The following is a 26,455-nucleotide window of genomic DNA, read 5'->3' as shown; positions in this document are numbered from 1 at the left end:
AAATAGTCATTTTTGGTTGGTCATTTTTATTTCTTCTTTTGCCAGTTTCCTGCTCACGTCCTTTCTTATGATTCTCATTACAATTATGATTATTTTGCTTTGGCTATGCTTTTCTTATTAATATCTTAGGAATCTTTATATATTAAGGGAACTAATATTTATGTGGCAAATAATGTTTTTCCTTAGGTTGAAATCGTAGTGAGTTGAACACTATGAGCCATGTTGGGTTTTTATCCTCTTTTTATTGAAGCGTAGATGATTTACAACGTTGTGCCCATCTCTGCTGTGCAGTTGAGCCATGAATGGATGAAGACGACAATTCTAGTGACAAAGGAAAGTTATGCAAAGAAGGGATTAGTGGTTCTGTGTTAATCTCATTTCATGGAGAGGTAAACTGAGACTCAGAGAGGTCCAGTAACTTGCCACAGGTCACACAGCACAAAGCATCAGAAATGTTATTTGAACGCAGGTCTGTCTGTCTGTCTCCAACTTCTGTGTACTTTCCACTCTGTGGCATCTTGGCAACCCAGAGGGAGGTGGTGATCCAAGTGATGTTGCAGATATAAATTGGTTGCAGCCCACAGAAAAGACCAGGCAAGGAAAGAGACAGGAGAGTGAAGAAAACAATTAGGGGATTGAGAATTGGAGTCCTCAAAGAAATACGTTCAAAGATGTGAAGGCAAAGGTCTTCATTCATAAAAGGGAGATGGAGTAACACGGCCAAGCTCCTTTCCTCACCCCCACCTTGCATCGCCCCCATCAGCACCCAACCTTGGGTGCCTTTAAAGCCACTCTTGGCTTTCTTTGAGCTAAAATCTCTCTAAGATTCATTTTCTTAAGAAGACTGACATGGGGTAAACTTTTGGGCGGTACCATTTCCAGTATTTCGGATTCCTACTTTCTCTCTCTCACATTCCTATTCCTTTTTATTTATTCTTCTTAAACTGCTGAGTCTGATAAATTAGGGCTATTAAGAGACTGTTTGTTATTCTGTCCTGAGTTACTATTTTGAGAGCTAAAAACACTCATAAATATAGGAATGTTCCGACTGTAAATGGATATATTTTAGCCAGTGAAAAATTCATTTCCTCTAATACACGTTTTTAAAGTGTCCTCCTGAAATTCTGCATGTTATCTCACCATGATCTTTTACTGTCCCTCCCATTTTTATCCAAGAAAAGCAGATCTATCATCATTGCAGTTCCTTTTTCTCTGCACCATAAATAACAGCTGGGGAAGGGGAGCATCTCCCACAACACAGCGACTTCGTATTTTAACCAATTTTGGAATTTATTGTTAAGCCTTCTTGGGATGGGCACCAAGAGTACCTGCATGCCCATCAGTTATCTCATGGCCTTTCTCGTTTTGGACAAAAAGGCACTCCAAGCAGAGTGGATTTTGCATGTGATTTCAGCCTGACTTTCTGGATGGAAGATGGGATATGGTAGGTTGTCATACACCCAGGATCTTCTGGGCCAGCCTCAGTTTTTGATTATGGGCCCAGTGAAATTATTGAGAGCTACCTTTGTTACTGTCAAAAGTGTCCTGGCTTGGATGATAAATGATACGGTCACTGTAGATGTAGGTTTAGAAACCCAGTGCCCTATATTGCCTGTCATCTTTTCCCTGTTTCCCATCAGATGCTCATTCTGTGTGTTGAAACCTCCCTTCCCTTCCATCAACCACTCATCATAGTCAGGAGACTTACAATCAGAGGTAACATCTCCAGGCTGGCAAAAAAGAGAGAAAGAAAGAAACATGATGTTATTTCCCACCGTGTGCAAGGCCCTATGCGAGAAGCTTTTCAAAACAGTCATGCTTTCATGCTAAGGGCAGCCCCCACGAGGCACTGTAATTCATCAGTATCAAGAGGCATATTTTTTCATTCATTAATGTCTGGAAATTGGGCTGTGCCTTATCACTGCTGTCATCTTATAATTGCTGTTGGTCCTGTAGCATCGTGATGTACCTGTCATTGGCTGTGTTTGTACAAGCATCAAAACCCACAGAATGGGTGTCGGCAAGTTGGAAGAAAATCCTAGAAGCATTCTAGGAGCATTCTTTTAGACCCCAGGAATCAAACAATTGTGGAGGAAGGGATGCAGAATTGGCCGATCAGAGCTATTTAGCAATGTCTGGGGGGAAGACATCGATAGTAGACCAGTGCTCCGTTGCTGCAAAGCCAGATTAAACACTCAGCAAACACGACTTTTGGCTCTTTTCAGGATTCTTGTAAGAAATGCTGTGTCACCAATAATCTTGATGACACGGAGGGCCGGGGAAAGTTACCTATCTGATGATTTTGGATGGCAGAGTGACTCTGAATATGAAGAACGTTTAGGAATACTTCAACCAATTTGATTCATTTATCAGTTTTCCTTTTTATGTGTGCCCAAGAGTGACATGGGATAAAATCTACGCCAATTAAATCTCAAAGAGACTTTAAGCTAATTATGAAATGAAAATTCCAAGAGATAAAAAACATCAGGTCAAAGGTTTTTGGAAGTCGTCTTTCTTTCTTAGTGATATATAAGAAAACAGGTGTCCTGCAATCGATGGTGTCTTCTGGTGAGTAACTAGTAATATACTAGTTACTCCTGAGTGCATTTCACAGGTGAAACTAGAAACTAGATGTGTTTTGTTTTCCCTAAGATGAGGCAGTTAGCTAGTGGCCATGCAGGAGCAGGGTTGGAATGACTCAAAAAGCTGACCTAGATAACAGTCATGGCGTTGCTATGAAGTGTCAGACAGCGTCCGGGAGACCCAGCAGTGAAGGAAACAGGTTCGGTCCCTGCCCTCACAGAGCTTCCAGTCCTGGGAGTGGAGGGAGGGATGGGGGGGACAAAGAGGTGGGTAATTGTGTACGTCCTGAAGGGTCTGATGGTAGCAAGAGAATCAGCCCTGAACCTGGGGCTCTGGGGTAGCACCCAGGAGGAAGGGGCTCCCAAGTCATGGCCTGGAGAGTAAGGAGGGATTATTAGTCAAGCAAGAGCTCCTCTTCCGGGGAGAAGGAACTGTTCCACGCAGCGGGAGAGCCAGTACAAGCCCCTGGTGATGCCGCTGCCAGCATCCTTTGCATGAGAGCACCACTCGGCCTTCTGGAGTTGTTGATGGTGGCTGGCTGGGCAGTGCCCTGTGAGAGACAGCCGCAGCTCTCCTGTGGAGAAATAAGATGAACTTACCTGTGTCCTGAGCTTTGGACCTTGGTTTCCCTAATTCTCACAGAAGTAGGGGGTTGGCATTAAAAACTCCAATCTGAAGGTGAGAAAAAACAAAGTCCCAAGTGCTAACGTGCTGTGCCCAAGGTCATACAGGTCATAAATGATGGAGGTAAGGCGTGAACCCCAGTGGATTTCACTCAAAGTGAGTTTGTGCCAAATATCAAAGTAGGTCACACGCTCCGGGACAAGGGGAGACGCAGGATCCATTTGACTTCATCCCCCACACCCTGGTGTTTGGGGTGGAGGGAAACAGAGACGCCACCGGGGAGAGGGGACCTGCCTGGGTCACACACGGCCAAGGTCAAGCTAGGAAGTGAGGTGTCAAGGGGCGTCTTCTCCACTCACTCGTATGCCCATGGCTTTTATCAACTTGTATTTAAGGATCGTCCAGGCAGAGCAAACCACAGCTTTGAAGCAATTACTTGGTGATGATTAGGAGGGGCTGAGGGGATTGTTTGCTTATTTGTGTGAACCTAAAATTCCTGCTTTCTTAATTAAGCTTTAACTCTGGGTTTTGCCTCAAGCTTTCCTTTTTTTTTCTCTGTAACAGGTCTCAGCCCTCCTCCATCACTGAAAGCCTTGGGCATTGCCTGTTTGATTTCTCTCTTCTGAGAAGCATCTGCTCCTGCCCCACCACTGAGGATACCTCCCTTTTTTAGCCCCAGTCCTCAGCTGCTTTGAATATCATGATTAGCAGCCACGAGGAATCGGTTTCTTGATGACTCAGGAGCGAGGCATGCAGGGAGTTCTCTACCTGGGGCTGCTTCCTCAAGAACTCACCCCAGGTCCTGCAAGGGAGCAGCCTTCCCTGATTAGCACTGAGTCTGTCTGAGGTGCTCCAGGTCTGGCTGTCATGGCCCTGGTGACCTCGTGGTTTTTTGGCTTTAAACCTCCAGCAACTGGCAAAGCAACCGGTACACAGGAGATGCGTGATGGACGCTTCTTGAACACATGAATGCATGGAGGAATGATGGACAAATAAACCAGGCCAGTGTTCAGGTGAGTGCAAGTGTCTGGAGGGGGTGTTGGCGGCGGGGGAGTTGTCACCTGTCTTATCAAGTAATATTGTTAGGAATCGCTCATCACGGATGGAAATGTTTAGAGCTGTTTAATAGTCACGTGTTGGAATATCTGTATGCCCAGCCTCCTCGGCTGGACATAATTTATGCATCAGTTCCTTCCTAGCCTGCTTGCTGGCTTTAAGAATTTGGCTGTGTCCTTAGCTCACTTCTCACCCCTAATCAGGAACCCCTTAGAAATCCCGGTGTTGCATTCCTCATTCATATTTACTGGACAGCGACTGTGCTCCCTGTTAGAGGCACAGGGCTGAGGCAGACAGACATGGGATCCTTGCCTCTGGAGACCTTTTTTTTGTTTGTTTTCTTTAAACATCTTTATTGGAGTATGATTGCTTTACAATGGTGTGTTGGTTTCTGCTTTACAACAAAGTGAATCAGTTATACATATACATATGTTCCCATATCTCTTCCCTCTTGCATCTCCCTCCCACCCTCCCTATCCCACCCCTCTAGGTGGTCACAAAGCACTGAGCTGATCTCCCTGTGCTATGCGGCTGCTTCCCACTAGCTAGCTATTTTACATTTGGTAGTGTGTATATATCCATGCCACTCTCTCACTTTGTCCTAGCTTACCCTTCCCCCTCCCCGTGTCCTCAACTCCATTCTCTATGTCTGCGTCTTTATTGCCGTCTTGCTTCTAGGTTCTTCATGACCTTTTTTTTTTTAGAGTCCATATATATGTGTTAGCATACGGTATTTGTTTTTCTCTTTCTGACTGACTTCACTCTGTATGACCTTTAAGGCATTGGGAGAGAAGTTGGGCACATTCAGATGGGCAAGGTGTGGATTTCTGTGGGAATGTGGAGCGGAGGCACCTAAGATGGACTTGTGTCATCTGAAAAGGCTTCCCAAGGAACGGGTGCATGCCTGTTAGTCAACAGAGGGGAGGGAGAGAGAGTGTGGGGTTCTCTGTTACTGTGTAACTAGCTGCCCCAAAACGTAGTGGTTGAGACAGCCACCATTTTGCTGTATCTCACGATTCTGTGAGCCGGGAGTTTGGATAGGGCTCATCTGGGGAATTCTGCTCCATGTGGCATTAATTGAGGCCCTTTGACAGTATTCAGCTGGAGGCTAGTCTGGTCTGGTGGATCCTAGAGGGCTTGCCTCTGACGCCCGGGGCCTCGGAGGGGGCAGTTGGCGGCTGGCCTCTCCAGTAGGCAGGCAGCTTTCTTGCAGGCCACGCAGGGGTCCAACAGAGAGGGGGTGGCAGCTGCCAGTCTCTTAAGGTTTGGGGCCACAAGCTGGTAGGGTGTTCCCTCCCCGAGCCCCGCTGCTCAAGGCAGCCACGGAGCCTGCCCAGATTCAAGGGGAGAGGACGAAGGCCGCCGCTGTTGACGGAGACGGGCCAAGGCGTCCGTGGCCATCTGGAATCTGCCATCATGGAGAGCTGGAAAGTGGGTTCCAGGCAGAGTGCAGAGGTGAGAGCCTGACCCAGTGGGGGTGATGGGAAGCAAGCCCTCAGAGGCTGGACCCGAGGCTGCAGGGGCCGCAGTCAGGGACCAGGCTTCAGAGAGGGCAGAGGTCAAGCAGAGCAGACCTTGTTGGGACGTGTCATGGAGTGTGGGATTTGCCCTGGGGACAACAGGAAGGCACTGAAGGATTCTGAGCAGGGATGTGACACGATCTGATTTATACCTGAGGATCACTCTGGTGGCCGTGTGGGGAATGTGGGAAAAAGTTTGCAGAGGGAGCCAGTGACACTGGCATGGAGGATGGGGTTGAAGTCAGCAGGTGAGAGAGATGGATGCCTTCAAAAAGGCAGGGGTGGGGCTTCCCTGGTGGCGCAGTGGTTGGGAGTCCGCCTGCCGATGCAGGGGACCACGGGTTCGTGCCCCGGTCCGGGAGGATCCCACATGCCGCGGAGCGGCTGGGCCCGTGAGCCATGTCCGCTGAGCCTGCGCGTCCGGAGCCTGTGCTCTGTGACGGGAGAGGCCACAACAGTGAGAGGCCCGCGTACCGCAAAAAAAAAAAAAAAAAAAAAAAATTGCAGGGGTGGTGGGAACAACTAGACAGAAAGGGGGATGTTAGGGACATGGGTGCAGAGAACGACTTAGCACCCCGCCGGCCCCTGTCTCTGGCTGCCCAGCCTCGCTCCTGCATGTCAGAGAAGACCCCATCCTATGCCACCCCCATGACAAACGTCTGGGCAGCAGTGTGCACGTTGGCCCTGCACACACAGTTGCACAAGCAGCTGAGTTTTTTTTTTAATTTTTTAAATTTAATTTTTTATTTTTTTAATATCTTTTTTGGAGTATAATTGGTTTACAATGTTGTGTTGGTTTCTGCTGTATAACAAAGTGCATCAGCTATATGTATAATACATCCCCTCCCTCTTGCATCTCCCTCCCACCCTCCCTATCCCACCCCTCTAGGTGGTCACAAAGCACCGAGCTGACCTCCCTGTGCTATGCGGCTGCTCCCCACTAGCTATCTCTTTTACATTTGGTAGTGTACATATGTCAATGCCACTCTCTCACTTCGCCCCAGCTTACCCTTCCCATGTCCTCAAGTCCATTCTCTATGTCTGCGCCTTTATTCCTGTTCTGCCCCTAGGTTCATCAGAACCACTTTTTTTTTTAGATTCCATATATATGTGTTAGCATACGGTATTTTTCTCTTTCTGAATTACTTCATTCTGTATGACAATCTCTAGGTCCATCCACCTCACTACAAACAACTCAATTTCTTTTTTTTCTGGCTGAGTAATATTCCACTGTATATATGTGCCACATCTTCTTGATCCATTCATCTGTCAGTGGACACTTAGGTTGATTCCATGCCCTGGCTATTGTAAATAGAGCTGCAGTGAACATTGTGGTACATGACTCTTTTTGAATTATGGTTTTCTCACGGTATAAGGCAGTGGAGTTTTAATCCCAGCATTTCAAGCATCCGTCAGCTTCCCGTACTTGAAAAATGGGGATGATAGTATTAAATGTGACAAACATTTAACCATCTCTGAAGCTGTGATCTCGGTAGCAGCTGGGAAGAAATGATCAAGTGGTGACAAGGACGGAAATCAGATTTCCTGTTGGAGAAGTTGAGAAAACATTTCCTTTTTCTAAACAGAGAGGTTTTCATTGACTGATTCATTTCAAACCTTCACGGGCTTATTTTGGAACCCTCAGATCTGGAATTCGTAGGCTTGAGGGTTTCCTCCTTCCCAAATTGGTCCCCTACGTTCCAGGGAGGTGAGAAGACCCACAGAGCATGAAGTCTGCATCAGGCCTGCTTGGATTTGAAACCCTCCCCAGCTGAGTCACTTACCCATCTGAGCATCAGTTTCCTTATTCGTAGAATGAGAATCACTGATTTCCACTCCACACAGTTGGTGTGAGCATGCCATGTGATACTGCGGACAGCTGGACGAGTGCTGCTAAACTGACCCTCACACACATTCTACGTGTTCGTTCAGGGCCTTCCTCGTGCAAATGTGAGGGAATGGAGGCTCCAAGGGGTCAAGCAGTGTATCCACCCAAGTTCACCTCCAAGAAGAGGTTTGAAGCTCTGCGATGGTGACACGGGTGAGACTTTCTCTCTGGCTCTGGAACACAGCACTCGGAGAGTGGATGGGAGTCACGTGGAAGCAAGTGTGAACTCTATTCACGGAGTATCTTCCTTGCAAGTAGTTACACAGGCACGTGTGTGTGTGTGGTAGTGAGCTCCCCATCACCAGAAGTGTTCAAACAGAAGCTGGAGTCACCTGGTCAGAACTCTGGTTGAGAGAATTTTGTGACTCACTGGAGGGATCAGAGCAGCCCGGCTTGGAGAGTCTCTAGAACCATAAAATACATGTTTCCTGAACAAATGCTGAAATCACCCCAAAGGGTTATTTATCGCCAGCCCCTCGACAGTGATCCTTTGCTGGGTGGCTTAGTGTCAGGATGAATTGGCTCTCTGAGGGGAGGCGGGCCATGCCTGCGGACACAGCCGGGGCCAGCTGGGTTTCCTAGAACACCTTGGACGCAATAAACAGATCACATTCCCCTGCGTACAGGTCGGCTTCTGCCAATTCCATTAGGCCTGTGTGATGGAGGCCAGGATGGACTCGCCTCGGCTTCCCGGGGTGTATCCGCTTCTCCACCAACAGGGAAACCTGAGGAGACCCCATCTACCATCATGCTGTGGAGAAGGACCGACAGTAACTCTGAAACAAGTGGGCTAGCCGGGCCCTGGGGCCAAAAACACAGTGTAATGGAGTGTGTTTGGTTTTAAATTCAGCATTCCTCCCTCCTGTCTCTCTCACCCTGGCCCCTGCACCCACCCAATGCAAGTTTGTCTCCCTTTAATGGCTTGGTCGTCTCACTCGGGGGTCAGAAAGCTTTTTCTTAAAGGACCAGAGAGTACATATTTTCAGCTTTGCAGGCCGTATGGCCTCTGTCACAGCTGCTCAGCCCTGCTGCCATTGTGCAGAGAGGGCTGTGGACAATATGTGGATAAATAAGCACCACCCTGTTATAAATACAGCCCCATGGGCGTGGATAAAATTGCATTTACAAGAGGAGGCAGCAGGCTAGATGTGGCCTGTGGGCCTCAGTTTCCTGACCCAACATTTCTAGCTGGTCCTCAACAAATCGAGAGGAAAATAAAGTACATCCCTCATGCCGAGGCATGGTGGTGCGGGAGTTAACGAATTCACTCCGCAAAGTGGAACGCGGCATCAGCCTCACGTAACAAGGTCTGGGGAGACGGTCAGAAGGCAGAGTCTCAGCACCTCCCTTCTCTTCTTTCTCCTCCTCCTAAACCTCCCCCCGCCCCCCCCCCCCGCAGTTAGAATCTGCATTTTCACAACATTTTCCAAATGATTCACATACACATTCAAGTTTGGAAAATACCGCGTTATGAGAGAGAGCAATCTTCGGGGTTGTGATTAACACCTGAGTTTAAATAATTTGTGTGTGTGTTCGTCATTGCTGATCGGACAGTGCGGTGGAGAGTAAGTACTGCAAATGCTTAGACTCTGCCAATAGAGGATCAGTGGAGAGAGGGTAATTGTGAGACTTCTTTTGATAGCTATTGTGATGATGGCTAATCTTCTCAGTTTTTGGCATTTTCCAAACTGATCTAACAAATGAAATTCTCACAGTACCCCTTTGGATGAAAGATCACAGCTCTGCTCAGCTCCAGGGGTGCTCCTTACATGTGGCGCCCCCTGGATTTGTACAGTGCACAGCCTGTGCAGCTGTCTGCGGCAGCCCGGCCTGGAAGGCAGCTTCACAGCCTCAGATTTTCTGATGTAGAAGCTGAGGCCAGCAGCTTGTGAGGAGAGGGGCATGTGGAGGTCCGTTTGGAAGAATGATTCTGTGGCTGCATAAGGGAGGGGAAGAGGCAAACAACACCTGTGTAGTGTTTGCCACGTCGGAGGCGTTTCTGCGTTTTGACCCTCAGCGTCCTGTGAGGTAGACGGGTATTACTGCTGTCGCTCCCATCTTCTGCTTGGGAAAACTGAAGCTGAAGGGGGAGCCAGGACTCATGCGTAGGCCCGCCCTTCCCCGCATCACGTCCCCACGTGGGGTGTCCTCCCCGAGCCTGATGCCAGCCCTTTCCTCCCAGGTGTGCACCCCGCTCCCTTTGTCCTGGCAGGAAGGTTGGAACGTGAACGGCCTGCAGGTGACCCAGATTGGGGTCTTTTAGTCTCCCTGACCTGACCTGAGCCTTGGAGAGGTAGCCCCGTGGGGCACGGATGGGGCCTTTGAGTCAGGAGCATTGCATTCTGGGCTCACTCATCTCACTGTGGCCGCTGAGGAGCTGAGAGACCCTGGGCCGTGCACTTGCTTCCTGAGCCCATTCTGTCTCCTTGAAGGATGAAGGCGTTGTAGATGGACGCTCTCAAGCAGGCTGCCTGTGTCCAGCGCGTGAGGTCTCTCTTCCTGCCCTTGACCATGGACGTGCTGGCTGTCTTGCGTCCCCCTCAGGAACAAGCAGGGTCCCGTGGCTTTCAGAGGCAGCCCCTAAGTCCTGTTTCTGTTCACATCCATGTTCAGAGTCTCTCTCTACCATGGGTCTAAGAAAACTAGCGTTTCATCCCTTCTCATCTTTAGAAGATGAGGGGTGGTCTCTCCAGGTCACACGGGAGTGAGCCAGGTTTCCTCTGCCCCCCTACGGCTGGCTGGCCCTTCTGGGAGGAGTCAGCACACAGCAGCTGGGGGAGCCGAGGGCCCCGTCCTTCTACAACAAGCTGTGTGACGGTGGGTGACTCGCTGCTCTGCTCGGAGCCCCAACCCCAAGCAGCCCCAATGAGGAAGTGCTGGGAACCGGTGAGCCCTGGGAACGTAAGGGTCCAGAGCTGGTCTCCGCACGTACTGCGTGCCTGGGCCCACGCAGGTCCTCTCACACGCCGTGTCGCTAATGTTCACCCCAAGCCTAACGTCCTCCCACTTCACAGACGTCAGAACTGAATTTCAGGTGTTCCATCACGTGCACAAGGGCACGCAGGGGCTCATTTTTTGAGCAGCCCCTAAGCCTGACCCTTTCCCAGTAGGATCTGAGATGTGGTCTGTGAGGTCTGTTGCTTTAGGGGATGCAGATGCAATGCGATCGTAAGGGAGCCGCTGGCTCACGTACGGAAGCCGGCATCCGGCACCTTGATTATTTGCTTGGGGGTTTTGCTGAAGCTCCTGCTCAGGATGAGACCATGAAAATCTGGAGTGACAACACCGTCATTCAGGGTATCCGAAGCCCTTCATGTTCCTTCTCAGGCTGACTGGTGTCTGTGTCATTAAAATACATTGTGGATTAATATTTGAGCAGCCGTGCAGGGTGTGCATGTCACCAGGCCCCACGTTTCTCATCCATTTCTGCTCCTGCAACTCTCGCCTCGCCCTTTGGGTTTCCTTTTATTCTCCCTTAGTCCTTCCCCATCTGGTCCACACACCCCCAGTCAGGACGGACTGAAGAACCCAGTGCAGTCAGTGTAAACAGCGCTGAAACGCCTCAGCTTGTCCCCGCCCAGCCCAGCCCAAGGCTGATTCCCCTTATACCCTAGAGCGCTCCTCCTGAGACAATCTCTCAGGCCCACTCTCTGCTTTTCCTTCCATGCTGTGGTCTGCTCAAATGACTCCTTGCTATTTCATAAGGCAACTTGCTTGGCAGGTCCTCTGAGAGAGGCCGTTGCCTGAGCTGGGGGACATCCTTCCCCAAACTCTCCTTAGTTGGAATTTCATTTTGATTACGAGGGGCAGTAGCCTCTGTTCCAGAATTTCTCCCTGAGTAACCTCAGGCAAGTCTCTTAACCTCACGGACCCTCAGTTTTTTGTCTCTAAAATGGGGGTGATCACTGTACCTACCTTTGGGGGATTGTCGTGAGAACTGGATAAGGTGATGATGCCTTTTAAATGCAGTGTCCCAAAAGCTTCAGTGCAATTTTGAGCTTTAATAACATCAGAAGCATACATGCTATAAACCTACCAAATGAATTATTTGAAAGTTGAAGCTTTTCCATTCTTTAAGTGTTTAGTTTTGTGAATTTATACATTTTTAATTTAAATTTTTGTTTCCGTCAGTATTCGCTGTGTTTAGCCGGAGGAGCTGGGAAGAAAAAAAAGGAAATTTAAAGACTTATTTTAAAAAATTCACCAACGTGAATAAATGCAAAAGAAATGTAGACCAACTTTCAAATGAGTTTTTTGTGTATTTATAGCATTTCTGTCTCTGAAGCTATTAAAGCTTAAGACTTCGCTAAGACTCAGGAAGTGCTGCAGAAAGAGAAGCTCTTCTTTTATTATTTCTGTCAGAGTCGTCACAGTCACCATCATCATTCGGTCGAAGCAGTCGTAAAGGGAATCCTTCTTTGATATTAATTACTGGAGACCGAGCACCCGTGTTCTGTTTCTGCCACTCCTTTCGTGCTGGTCTCGGGCCCCCAGGACTCCCATGCTGCTTCCTTCCACCTCCATCTTGTAGAGCTTGGTTGCCGTGCTGTGATAGGCCTGCATCCCTTGCTAAGATCTTTCTTCTCACCCCCTCACTAGCTCACCTACTGAGCTTTCGTAAGACAAGTGGACTCAGACTCTGGCAGAAAGCAGGGGGTGGGGGGGCAGCACATTTGTGGCAGCACTACAGAAAACTTGCACCCATGTTCCTTTTTTTTTTTTTTTTGTGGTATGCGGGCCTGTCACTGTTGTGGCCTCTCCCATTGCGGAGCACAGGCTCAGCGGCCATGGCTCACGGGCCCAGCCGCTCCGCGGCATGTGGGATCTTCCCGGACCAGGGCACGAACCCGTGTCCCCTGCATCGGCAGGCGAACTCTCAACCACTGCGCCACCAGGGAAGCCCCCATGTTCCATTTTGAACGTAGATGTCAGCTCAGCTCATCTGTATCCTTTCCCCAAATCCCACTCTGCCCTTGACTCTACCCATCACCGTCTCCATGTCAGTGACACGTCTCCTTGGACCGAGCACTCTCACCTCCTTCCTTATGGCCTCCACACCCCCGCTCAGCCTCCACCCACCCTCTCCCACCTACTTACTTCCACCCCACGCATTCTGGAACCTCCGCTCCATCCTTACAGAACCTCCCTCAATGCCTTAACCTCTTCATGGGATCCTTGACCCTCATGATTCCCCTGATGGAATATTCCTCCCCTCAAAGGACATCTCTTGATGTCCAACAGAATATTGGGGATAAAAGAGATATGAAGTTTAGGAGGAAATCTTCTGCTTGTAGCCGCTGAGTTTGTAGTGATCTCAGCTACATGAGATGGATGTGAAATGAATGAGTTTGTTCTTAAATGCTGAATGCCAGGGGTCTCCGTGGGATCTAGGAGGTAGTTGGATAGATGGGTCTGAACCTTCAAGAAGATGTCTGTGTGGGCATTAACCTGGGCCCCCTCAACCTGGAGGTGCTGGAAGGGCTGACCAGGGAGACCACGCTGCATGAGTGGAGAAGGGAAGAGGCTGGAACCCAGGAGAAATACAAGAGAAGCTTGTTTGGCAATGATTCTGGAAGGACTATGTCTGGGTTCACAGATGCCGAAAGGGGATGGGGATTCAGTGAAATGGCAAAGAGTGGCTGATGCTGGAGAGATGTCAAGATGGATGAAGACTGATGGAGGTGGCTCCTAGGAGACCAGCGGTGACGCTGGAACAAGCAGTGTCGGTAGGAGTGGGAGGGGGAGATGGGAGTAACGGCAGGACAGAGTGAGAAGCTAGGATGGTGATTCTAGCCAAGAGGGGTCGCAGCAGGAAGCTGAGTGTTGGTTAGGGAGGGAGAGATTTTAGAGCAGCCGATGCTGAAGCAGAGGATGGAGAGGTGTGGCGGTTTGTGGTGTTTTGAGCTCTGCCACCTTCTGAAGGTCTGATGGAAGCTCTGAGAGACCCACCTTCCCTGCAAACTTGACCCCCACACAGATCTTACGTCCTGTGGTGCAGAGTTTACAGACTCTCTGAAGCCTACCCGGGACCCCCGGAGGAGCCGCCAGGGTCAGGGAAGAAAGAAGGTGCTGGGCTGGGGGGGGGGGGCGGTGCCTAACTGGGGACCCTCAGGCCTTTCCTTGGGGCCCTTGCTTCTCTCTTTGATTCAAGGCCACACTTCCTCTCTTTCACTAGGACTGTCCCCATTTTACAGGCGGGAAAACAGGCATGAGGGCTGGAGTTACCATGCTTAACTCTCTTCAGCAGAGGCAGGAGGCAACCCAGCACTGCTGAGTCACGTGGTCTAATCAGCCTCTAATTGAGTTCCCTCACCTTCCTCTCCTGCGTCACAGTGACATTAAATTACAGGATTCAAACATATAATTTCCTAAACTTAAATGTGATTTATCTTAATAGGACTTTGTACCAGGTCCTTTTTTCATGCACAGTGTCAGAGACCAGATCTATTATTCACAGCCACTATACTGAATCAGAGAAGCTGGAGCTTGGAGCGACCTTGAGGGGTCAGCTTGTGTTCAACTCAGCTGCCCCCAGCCCTGGGCAGCCCCTCGCCCCATGCTGGCAGCCTGTGAGTGGCAGCTGGGTTCAAGTGTGAGCAGAAAAGGAGAGGCCCAACCTTCACAAACCTCTCATCCTGCTTGGGGTCTAGCTTAAAGCCTTGCTGCTTTAAGTCTTCTCAAGTAAAGAGACTACGTGTATCATGCTGGTTCCGCGTCTGCGTGCCTGGGTTCTGGTGTGGTTAGTAACCAGGCTGTGCTGTTCACTAGATCAATGCGTCAGAGTCATAGTATCTCAGGGCAGGGAGATGGTGGGTGTATCACATCATTCATTAATTCATCAGTTCATTCATTCAGTCATTTCATAGTTTAGACAGGCCAGGCTTGCTGTACAGATGGAGAAACAAAAACCAAGAGAGGAGAAGTGACTTGCCCAAGGTCACACTTGCCCAAGGGTAGCAGCAGAGCTTGGATTCAAACCCAGGCCTCCCCAGTCCCTGGCCCCGTCGTCTTGTCCTCCCTCCAGGTGACATGTGCTCTTTGAAGGTGGCGGTAGGAGGAGTAGACGGTTGATGTTTATGTCTGTGATGAATGGAGTTCCGCTGGGCAACTTGATTTTCAGCCTTTGTGACTTTGGGAAGACAGAGGGTGATCAAAAGAATGTATTTTTCTAATGAAACACACCTTTGGAAATCCAATATACCACTCTGTCAGCCTCCCGAGTCAGGGGAGGATGGATGGGGAAGATCTGTCGTGAGCAAGCCTGCCGTTGACAAGTTGACCTAAACGTGTGCAAGCTGTTCGGTCTCTCCGAGCGCCAGCCAGACTCCAGATACGTGCTGAAGAAATCCAAAGGCAGAGAGCTGGGGCTCGCACGGCAGTTCTGAGCTGCGGCCCTGGGCCCAGGTCACTGGAGCTTGAACCCTGAAAGGCAGCTTGACCACTTAATATCTGTGTGGCCGGCCAGGCAGATACTCTGCTACTCGCTGTCTTGATTTCCTGTTCGGTAAAGCCGGGGTAGTTGAACTTAGCTCATCAGGTTGTTTTGAGGATAAAGGAGAGAAGGGATGTAAGATGTGTAGCGTGGGGCTGGGTCGGTACACCGCGAATCCTCCACACTGCTGGCTGTTTTGTATATCCCCAACCTGTAATGCTGGCTTTTAGTAAACACTGTTACCTTCTTTTCCCAAACCCAGAATGGACAGAGCGCGGACTTCCTGAGGCAGAATTTGCCCCCCTATTTGGTAATCTCAGACACGTGCTCCTGAATTGAGCGGAGGAGTGGGTGTAACCCTCTGAGACCCTCAGTCTTTGCAAGCCCCTTCCTCGTGGGCCCCAGGGTACAAGCTCATAAAACGAGGGAAGGAAGCCCCTTTAGTGTCCCTGTTCCTGGTGTTGGAGTGACATAGGTTCCTGTGTGTCAGGAGCAGTGCAGAAAGCAGGGATGTTAAAAGTGGCTTAGAACCAGGTGTTATGGTCTGAACTCGGCTGACTGGGACACCCATGTGGACAGACTGCTGCTGGGAGGTGGAGGGGATGTAGGGGCACAAATGAGAGAGGGCAGTTTTGTGGATTCTGGTTAGGAGGGGCTTCAGGGAGGTGACGTATGAGCTCAGCACTGAAGGAAGAGGAGGAGGTTCTGAGTTTTTAATTCAATTTGACAAAGATGGGAAGTTCCCTAAATCACTGCACAGATGGAGACTTAGATGTGGGAAGGACGTTGGCTCCAGGAATGGGGGACTCATAGGTTTGGCAGGGTGGGGGGGGGGAGGGGGAGAGGGGGAGAGAGAGAGAGAGAGTTGTGTGTGTGTGTGAGTGTGTGTGTGTGTGTGTGTGTGTGTGTGTGTGTGTGTAGCTTGGTTAATGCAGCAAGACAAGGAGGAAGCCCGGGCGCGGGTGGGGCTGGGAGAGAGGTGGCACTGAGCGTATGGCAGGCTTGGCATTTACTGCCTCAAATCAACAAGTCACTGCAGAAGAGGCAGCTAATCTCCATCAGGGGGCCTTCCAGAGGGTGTGATGCTTAAGCTGGAAGCTGAAGTCCTGGGGAATGGCTAAACTAGGCGGGGGGACTTGCAAGCACAGAATCCCAGGGCTTGCAGAGGATGGAGGGAGGACAGCTAGAGGGACAGACAGCTTTGTCGCCCTGAGTCGAGGGTGAGAATGGAAGCGGGTTGTAGAGATAATGCCCGGGCAGAAGTTGGGGCCAAATCACTCAGCACCTCACAAGCCCTGCATCCGCTAGGATCCAAGACAGGTCACAGGCAAGGGGTGGATGAGATCGGGGTTCCTTCGGTTCAAAACCCCGTCCCCAGGAGACTCGAGCTGCCTGGGCTCTCCCCTCTGCACATCCCAGCAGACGATGCTGTTCGGTGGATTGGCCCTTGATGGTGCCATCTGTTTACCTGGGCACAGAGGTTGCCAGTCATCACTTAGATTGTTCAGTGCTCATAGAGACACCCCGGCCCCTCAGCCCTGCGCCTTGCTGGGCCCAATGCAGATTTGTGGCTCGTTCTGTGGAATCCATTCTGCACTACAAGAGTCTGCTATTACGCAGTGTTTATGGATGGCTGAGTCTAAAATACCCATTCTGGAGTCCGCTGAAGGATGAAATTCCTTGTTACTTTCATAGGTTCTCTTGTCTTATTTTTCTCCCCCTGTGGAAGAACATAAAGCATTCGTATTTTTAGCTTAAAGCCTGGTCATTTTTCTAATCATACCTGAGTGAGAAGGAAAAGCCTTTTAGGGGGAGATGGTTTGATGAAGACAGTCCCAGCCTGGAAGGAGTCCCCTAAAGCAACCCCCTTCCAGCCGGGGTCTCTAATGTGTCATGTTTCAGCCACATCCGGACACTGAGAGCGGCAGCTCAGACTGTCTCAGCATTTGTCAATGACACTGACACTCACCAGGACTCAGGACTTAACTGCTGGGCAGAGGTTGCCATGCAGCCCAGCCTAGACGCCCACCCAAGAAGGAAATAGGACCGGGGCTGAAGACTTGAGTCCTCGTTCCCCTCTCTCTCTGGTTGGCACGTCAGTGCTCTTGGGGATTTTATAAAATGTCCCAATGCTCCCTCATTCTGGACGGAAATACTTTGAACCCCACTAGCTGCACCTCTGTCCCACGTCCGTCATGATTCCCTGCGGCCCAGCAGGTCCTGCCTTCTCCTTGTTTGCCAAACTAGCCTTTTCTGCTGGTCCCAGGTAGAATCATGCACTCCCTGCCTTTGACCTCCAGCACAGCACCTGCCACGCACTGCGGCATTCATGCCTTTTTATGCCCGGTGCCGCCATCCTTTATGTCTTACCAACGTTTGGATCTTCTACGTAGTTTCACCTGACACCAAAAAGACACGTGCTGAATGAATGAACACATGAGTGAATGGATGGAGAAGCACTTCCACCAACAGCCTAGAACCTGTTTCACTGTAAAGACTGTACCTAACCCACCTGGAGCATCTCCCCTTGCCCACGTGTACATCACCGCGCCGTGTACACAGAATTTCACCTACGGCGTCTCACTCAGCAATGATATCATTAGCAACGACGTTAGCGTACCCCACCCTGTGTGATGGAGTTTGAACTACATGCAGCAGGGCAGTGAGACAGACACAGACCTCGTCCTCTCGGAGCATATAGTCTGGGTGGAGGTGGCCAATTGCACAGGGTACGGGGGTAGCAGAGTTCCAGGACAGGCAGAATGCAGGATGCTTTGGGAGCTCAGGACAGAGTCTCTCACTCACACTGGTAGTTCCTGGAGGGATCCCCAGGGAAGGGCTTTTTATACAGAGACAGGAATTCCGGCCGAAAAGCATGCAGAAGAGTTCCAAGCAGAGGGAGCACATGCAGGAAGGGCTGGGGACCCAGCGTGCCTCTGGAGGGTATCCAGGCTGGAGGCTGTGGGCTGCTTTGATCTGGGTGGTTACAGCAGACCTAGCTGTGTCTACTTCACCTCTGGATGCCTTCCCTTCCCTCGGTCTGGTGCCGAAAGGCCAGAGGAAGCCCCTTTGCTCTCGGGGTGGGGGACCAGCCATGGGCAGTGCCCTGCATGCCTGCTCCTGAGGCTTCAGGGTGTGTCCTGGAGGGATGTTGTCCTCCTCAGTGAGTCAGCCCCATTGTCTCATGTCGTCTCTCCTCCTCTGAGGAGAGGAGGCAGCCGCCCAGCCCACCTGTGACTTGCTAATCTCCCCGCAGCCCCCGAGGCCTCCTGGCATCACAGGGTACCCAGAAGGCAGGCACATGTGGCTGAACATCTCTTGCTATTGATACCAGTTTCAGTCTGTCACTTAACCTCTGAGGCTTTCTTCTCCCTTAGAATGGGAATACTGCACCCACTTCCCTGGCTTGTTTTGAGGATTAAATACAAAAGCACGTAGTACGTGCTTTACGCCACCGCTGCTTTCCCTTCCTCTCCATTAACAGAATACCCAGAGCTCGTGTACTGATCATTCAACTCTAGCTAATCACGATGCCAGCACTTACAGCACGTCAGCACCTTGCCATGCACTTTGCCACACTGCACCCTCTGGCGATGTTGTAATGCCCACTTGACAGATTTGGAAACAGGGGCTCAAAAAGGTAGAGTTACTTTCCTAGAGTCCCAAACTAGTCAAGCTAGTAAGCTGGGAACCTGGCCCTGGCAGTGTGATCCCAGAGCCCTCGCTCCTCAACACCTCCCCAGACCCCGTCCCAGGCCCTCCTGAGCCGGCTTGGTGCAGAGGAGCTGGCGGGGCCCCGTTCATACACCTTCCAGTCCTTCTTGAGAAGGTTGCTGTTAGCAGCTAACACTCGGCCAGGGAGAAGCACACAGCTGTAAATAACCATCGTAGGAGAACAGGAGGGCCGTTCTTGACCCCATATCCTGACAAGTCGTTCTCTCCCCAGGCTCCCCTTTAACTTGGAGGAACGGGAGCAGGCTCGTCAGATGCAAGCCTGCGTGCCGGGATTCAGCCAACAGACACGGGCAGTTGTTGATCACATCCAACGCGTCCCTAGGCCCATGGAGGAGGCGACCGCATGTGCTACCAGCATCACAGTTCCCTCCGGGGCGAGGCTCCAGAGCTTTTCCAAGGGAATCCTGAGGTGGTCTGGCTCAAAGCCCGGGTGGCCTGTCTGCTTCTTCCGAAGAGAGGATGATGGCCGGGAGTGCAGACTTCAATGCCTACGGAAGCCAGGTGGGTTCCTACGTCGCCTCACTTCATTATCCCATAATACCCACTAGGGACGCTTTATAGATGAACACGCTGAAGCTCTAGGGGGTAATGATGTCACTGTCAGTCACACAGATTGTACTGGAGTCTAGATTCGAACTTGGGTCTGTCTGGACTCGAATCTATGCTGGTCTGCCTGTTTCCCAGCTGGGCACCTTCTTGGGGGTACATTGTGCACGCCGAGATTGAGGTAGGACCGCCGGCTAGGAGCAGAGGCTGCCAGAGGTGCTTTCAAAGACCAGAGCAAGATACGGGCAGTGTTCAGGTGCAGGCGTCAGAGGCACGCTCCACCTCTCCATCTCACCAAAGCCTCACGCCACCCTGTAAAGTGGGTGCTGTCATCGTGCCCATTTGACAGTGGAAGAAACTGAGGCCACTGTGGAACGAGAAAGGCTGCTCAGTGAGGCAAGGGTGGCGGGGCTCAGGTGAGGAATCCGCACTGGAGGGTCTCCGCCAGGTGTCCTGGCGGTGCAGGGCGAATGAGGGAGGCGACTGCTGTCTGTGCTTTGGAACTGAGGCACGGGAGTGGGGACTCATGAACGAGACTGCTGCCTGGGAGCAGAGCGCATGTCCCACAGCGGGGACAGTCAAGGTGAGGGTAGCGACAGCTTTATCTCTAGGGAGGCGGTTATCCCAAGACTCAGTCTGGGACACAGGGTGGGGCTGCCTTCGGATTGAGGCAGAGCCGAGTTCTCAGGAGGAGGCCTGGGGTCTGCACCCCCCCTGCAGGGAGTGAAGCCCACCTGCAGAGAGAGGACAAGGGGGCAAGTCAGCCCCAGGTGGGGGGCCTGCCCTTCTTCCGTGGGCTGGGCTGAGCCTCTCAGTTGGGTCCATCAGCCCATGAGTGGGGCGGTGGAGAGGGGTGGGCAGGGCGGCAGCCGGCAGACAGGATGCCCCCATCCTCCAGCTCGCTGCTAAGTGTTCCATTTCTCCCATCTACTGCGAAGCAGGTGACTGCTGGCTTCTTCAGGGGAGTGGGCCTCACTTCGTGGCTGGGCACCGCATGACCTGAGGCACCATTCGTGCTTCCAGAAAAATGCCGGTTGGGGGACAGGGGAGGGGAGGGAAGGAGGAAGATGAGCAGCCCTTCCCACCGCCTGGCTGAGCACTGCTCAGGTCTCCCGTGGTGAAGAAGAAAGGCTCGGGCTGCCTTTTCACAAAGGGCTCTGGGTTTTCCCAGCACATGACAGAACGCCCCAGGGTCTCTGTCCTCTGGAAGAGAAATGCACAAGACATCAGAGGATGGGGGTTAAGTGGGAAGGAGGGGGCAAAGTCGGAGAATCAGAGAGCAGCAGCCATCCCTGGGCAGAGCCCCTGCTGGCCATGCCCACACGGAGCTGGCTCCGCACTCAGGGTTCCGCACGGAGTCCATTGCTGAGCCTTGTGAGACATAGCCTCTCTATCCCGTTGGCTAGAAGTAATTGCTCTGCACCAGGCCCTGCCACTGGGAGGAAGGGGACTGGCATTAGGTAAGCTGGGTCTGCATGGGGGCTCCGTGGAAGAGGAGGCATTGAGCTTGGTCTGCATTTCCTTTGTAAAAGGGTTTTTCCTCCCATGTAGGGCATGCCCTCCTGTCTGGTTCTGGCTCCCATCTATCACAACCCTAGGATCTTCCCTCCTCTGGCCACACTTCTGCTTCTTGCATCTTGAATCTCAATCTCTCTCTCTCCCCCTCTCTCCAAATCACTCTGACCACAACCTACAAAAGTACTCAACTCCAACCCACGTTCAACAACAGAGAGCACCTTCACAACCTCCCAGCCTTGCATCCACCTACCTCCCTTTGAGACTTCTCTCCTTGCCTCATTCACTTCCCAGTCAATCATCTTAAAAGAACTGTCCGCATTTATTTGCTCCATCATATTCTATTCTCGTGTCACTATCACTTTTACCACCCAACTCTATGGAAACGGTTTTCTAAAACTACCAGGGGACCCCCTAAGTGTTACATCCTAATGACTCACCACTTCTTATCCTACATTAGATGCTGTTGATTATGAGTTTCTGCTCCCAGCCCCTTTCTCCTGTGAATCTGGTGACCCGTCCTTCTTCTGGTCCTTCTACGTCTCTGCTCGTTCCCTTGGGTGTTGATGGTCTTCAGGTTTTTGTCCTCATTCCTCTGTTCTCACTGTCTTTTGCTGGAACAACCTCTGGAAGCCTACGGGCTTCTTCCACCATCTGCCTACACACTTAGGACACCAAAATCTCTTTCTCCTCAGCTCCACTCGGAACTTCACATTGATGTGTGGCTCTAGGGGAGCCGGAGTGATGCTTCTGATGAGCCAGGATTGGGAACTGCCAGGGTGGGTGTTTCAGAAAGATAGACTAATATGGGAATCAAATGAGTTGTTGTGAATGTAGGCAAAACAATAGCCCTTTAATTCCATTTAGATAGGAAGGAGAATTCAATTAGAAACTCATAGCCACATAGTTTTATTTGCCCACTTTCTAGCCTGCACCTTTGTCATAAATTAGTTGACTATACATGCATGGGTTTATTTTTGGGTTCTCTGTTCTGTTCCATTGATCTATGTGTCAGTTTTCTATGCCAATACCGTACTGTTCTGATTTTAATAGCTTTGTAATATAATTTGAAATAAGAGAGAGGAATGCCTCTAGCTTTGTACTTTTTTCTCAACATTGCTTTGGCTTATTTGGGGTCTTTTGTGATGCCATATAAATTTTAAGATTGTTTATTTCTATGAAAAATGCCATTGGAATTTTAATGGGACTCTGTAGATTGCTTTGGGTCGTATGGACATTTTTTTTTAATTAATTTATTTTTTGGCTGCATTGGGTCTTCGTTGCTGCATGAGGGCTTTCTCTAGTTGCGGCGAGCAGGAGCTACTCTTCATTGTGGTGTGCGGGCTTCTCATCGCAGTGGCTTCTCTTGTTGTGGAGCACGGGCTCTAGGCACATGGGCTTCAGTAGTTGTGGTGCATGGGCTCAGTAGTTGTGGCTCATGGACCCTAGAGAGCAGGCTCAGTAGTTGTGGTGTATGGGCTTAGTGGCTCTGTGGCATGTGGGATCTTCCGATACCAGGGCTCAAACCCATGTCCCCTGCATTATCAGGCAGATTCTTAACCACTGGGCCGCCAGGGAAGTCCTGGACATTTTAACAATATTAATTTTTCCAATCCAGGGGCATGGAATATCTTTCCATTTATTTGTGTCATCTTCAATCTGTTTCATCAATGGTATATAGTTTTCATTGTACATACAGGTCTTTCACCTATTTGGTTAAATTTATTCCTAGGTATTGTATTCTTTTTGATGCAATTGTAAATGGGATTGTTTTCTTCATTTCTCTTTCTGATAGTTTGTTGTTAGTGAATAGAAATGCCACAGATTTTTATGTTTGTTTTATAACCTACAACTTTACTGAATTTGTTTATTAGTTCTAACACCTTTTGGTGGAGTATTTAGGGTTTTCTGTATATAATATCATGTCATCTGCAAATAGTGATAGTTTTACTTTTCTTCCAATTTGGGTGACTTTCATTTCTTTTTCTTGCCCAATTTCTCTGGCTGGGACTTCCAATATTATATTGAATAAAAGTGGCAAGAGTGGGCATCCTTGTCTTGTTCCTGACCTTAGAAGAAAAGCTTTCCTCTTTTTTACCTTTGAGTATGATGTTAACTGTAACCCAGGTTTAAAAAAAAATTTTACTGTGGTAAAATACATATAACATAAAATTTACTATCTTAACCATTTTTGAGTGTAAAGTTCAGTGGTATAAGTACATTCACATTGCTGTGCAACCACCATTCTTCTCCAGAAGTCTTTTCATCTTGCAAAACTGAAACTTTCTACCCGTTAAATAACTACCCCTTTTCCCCTTTTCCCTAGCCCGTGGCAACCACCGTTGTACTTTCCGTGTCTGTGAATTTGATTACTCCAGGTAGCTCCTATAAGTGGAATCATGCAGTTTTGTCTTTTTATGAATGGCTTATTTTACTTAGCATGATGCTCTCAAGTTTCATCCGTGTTGTAGCATGTGTCAGAATTTCCTTGTTTTTTAAGGTTGAATAATACTCCATGGTATATATAAGCATGCACCCAGGTTTTCTTTTTTTTTTTTAACATCTTTGTTGGAGTATAATTGCTTTACAATGATGTGTTAGTTTCTCCTGTATAACAAAGTGAATCAGCTATACATATATCCCCATATCTCCTCCATCTTGCGTCTCTCTCCCACCCTCCCTATCCCACCCTTCTAGGTGGACACAAAGCACGGAGCTGATCTCCCTGTGCTATGCGGCTGCTTCCCACTAGCTATCTGTTTTACATTTGGTATTGTATATATGTCCATGCCACTCTCTCACTTCGTCCCAGCTTACCCTTCCCCCTCCCCATGTCCTCTGCACCCAGGTTTTAACTGATGAGCTTCAAGTTGGAAGCTGGTTTGAGGTCTTCTTTTGTGTCTAAATATGAGTCTTAGAGCTCAAAGGAGTTTTACAGGAAAGAAACATGAAGATTGAAAAGTAGATTCCCCCTCCCCCCAACTACACCCATCTTTATGGCCTTTATGTTCACTGAGTTTATTTTCAATCCTTTCTCCCTGAGACTTCAGTAAAATCTTTTCCTCTAATTATGCTAAAGGAAACAGAGGAAAACATGGAAGCCCAGACTCAGGTCTTAGGTGGGAAGCAGGACGCCATGCCCCAGAGTGTGTTGTAATGAGGTCAGTGGGTAGCAAACTGAGTTACCTGCAGGGAAATGGCAAAATAGGGTCAGAGCTTTGGGCCCCTGGGTCCTGACATCCCACCCATCCACGGGGGTGACTCTTGTAGTTTTGGCCAGTTCTTCCTTGTACATACAGAGTGTTGAAGACTATGCTGTGTTTTTATATTTTCTCAGCTTGTGGCATGCAGGTGGGCAGGAAGAATTCAAACCACCCCTCACCTTGGGAATTCTTCCCCTCCTTGGGTCAGAACCACGCCTTTGATACATTGCTGTTTGGAGGAGAATGTGTTGTGTCCCAATTTCTATTTTATGGCACCTCTTTGTTCTTATACTGCTACTTCTCTACAAAGAAATATTTGTAGAAATGCTGGATGCAATAGGAAGCTTTGGAATGAGAAAAATGGAGATTCTGTAAGCCTCCTTGGAAACCAAGATTCTGCCCAAAAGTTAAATTTATTTTGAAAAAGCCTAAACTGATGATTCCCTGCTCCTGGTATAATCTCTCCTTCTATTTACCCTTCTCTTGCCCTGTCCTCCTCCCTTTCTGTCTCATGCAGGCTCATAAGGGCTACATGGGGAAAATGACTCTTGACTCTTTTGTTCTTATCCATTGAAAATGTGGCCTGTGCCTGCTGGCTGTCTGGAAACCTTACAGGCTTGCCTTCTGTCGCCCCTGTGAGTGGCTGAATTACCATTTCTCACCCTGCCCTCAAAGAGAGTTTGTTACCAAAGCCCAAGGTACAAGGGAGGCCAAGGAAGCCAGCTCAGAGGCAGGTAGAGCCTTGAGGATTGCAGCAGGAGTATAGCTGGGTTGTTTTTTTTTTTTCCCTCTAAAGAAAGCTTTTAAAGGTTATCAAGTTACTCCCTTTCAGACAGAGCAGCAATACCAGAGACGGTGGTTGTTGAAGGAAAGTTGACAAAGTTTAAAGTGGGTCAAGAGGTTGGAGAGAGGAAGCTCTTCTCAGCATATTGAAAGGGCATAATCTGAATTTAGTGAGAAAAACGAGGTTCTTGGTTCAAATTCCAACCCCCTTCAGGGTCTAGTGAACTTGAGTAAATCATTTACTTTCTCTGGGCTTCAGCAGAAAGATGTTCCATCTGGTTTCATGAAAACCTGGATTTACTGTGGTACTGTCACTCTCTAGATGATGTTTAGCCATCTCTCTGTGTCCTTATCTCAAAGTGGAGATTATAATGTCCATTCATTTGGGGAGGCTTTTGCGAGGAAGACTCTTAGATCACTCAAGCTCGGTGAATGTCATTCCCAGATACTGTTATGGGATGATGATAAAGGTAACTAAATGGCCCTTGCTGGAAATCCAGCTGTCCTCCCCATGCTCTTGCACAGTGCCATGGCCATTTTTTTTTCATATCTCCTTTCTTTACTTTCTAAAGAGTACGTATATCCACTGATACTCAGAATAGCAAAAGCTAAGGATCAAATATTTGCTCCCTCTCAAATACCAACACAACAAAAATGTATGTCACACACCCAGACATTATTTTAGAGTTATTGACTTACTAAAAATTATTATCTTCTAATGTTTTAATTTTTCTTCTTACCAGTTTCTTCATGTTTTCCCCCTGCAAAACTATTCATTCACTAAACTGTGTCAATCCCTGGACCCGTTTCATAGCAACCTACTTAGTCATCAACTTCTTCCTGTTAATAAGAGAATCATTGTGATAATATATCATCTGAGGTATATAAGAGTCACCAGACTAAGTCTCTTAATCCTGGGCTGTTGAAGTGCTCATCGGTAATTGCTGTTTTAGCTTATACATCAGCATTTTGGCCGTGGCCATTTTTGCAAGGAGACGTCTAACAAATCCGAGCTCCGTCTACATACGGCTCGGCTCCCTTTTTCCAGAGATGCACGGGGCTGCGCCATTTTGAATGAAACCCAGTCTGTTTGATTTCTTTGCGAGTGTGTTTATTTACCCAACACGTGTTGTTATATTTTCTCTCAGCGTGTGTCCTTCTCCCGCATTTCAAGGTAGAAGGGCCATTACAACTAATGAGAGCTCCTTTCTAGCTCGTGTGCCACTTAGAATGTTCGAGAGTGTGCTCGAATTTTAACCTTTCAATGCATCTCTGTAATGGCATGTCACCTTTAAAAACTGAGATATCAGCTTCCCTCTAAAAGGAATAGACACTGATTTTCAACCTGAAAGCCACCACTCATCCTTCCAGGCGCCTCATTTATGTTGAGGACGTGATAAAACACCACGAGATAGAAAGACAGGAACTGCTTGTGGAACGTGTCCACTCTGCTGGGATCCATGTTACAAATGAGTCAAACGCCTCGAAGTATGCCACATTCTCATTGCATTTAAGCACCGCTCCAGGATCTCGCATCACGTCACTAGGAGATGCATGGCTGGCAGCCCTA

At 49.3% G+C, this 26,455-nt stretch overlaps 1 long non-coding RNA gene across 1 annotated transcript in view; it reads left to right on the top strand.

The window, feature by feature from the left end:
* Positions 1-4,089: 4,089 nt before the first annotated feature.
* LOC132417126 (uncharacterized) overlaps positions 4,090-26,455 on the top strand; it is a 109,378-nt gene continuing 87,012 nt past the window's right edge. The window contains exons 1-2 of the long non-coding RNA XR_009517760.1: positions 4,090-4,220; positions 19,050-19,339. This is a non-coding gene — a long non-coding RNA (uncharacterized lncRNA). The remainder of the gene's footprint in view (positions 4,221-19,049; positions 19,340-26,455) is intronic.

This window comes from Delphinus delphis, chromosome 20 (assembly GCF_949987515.2).
Source record: "Delphinus delphis chromosome 20, mDelDel1.2, whole genome shotgun sequence".
In the NCBI taxonomy this organism is placed as follows: Eukaryota; Metazoa; Chordata; class Mammalia; order Artiodactyla; family Delphinidae; genus Delphinus; species Delphinus delphis.
Note: the sequence above shows the minus strand (reverse complement) of the source record. Positions and strands in the feature narration are given on the sequence as shown.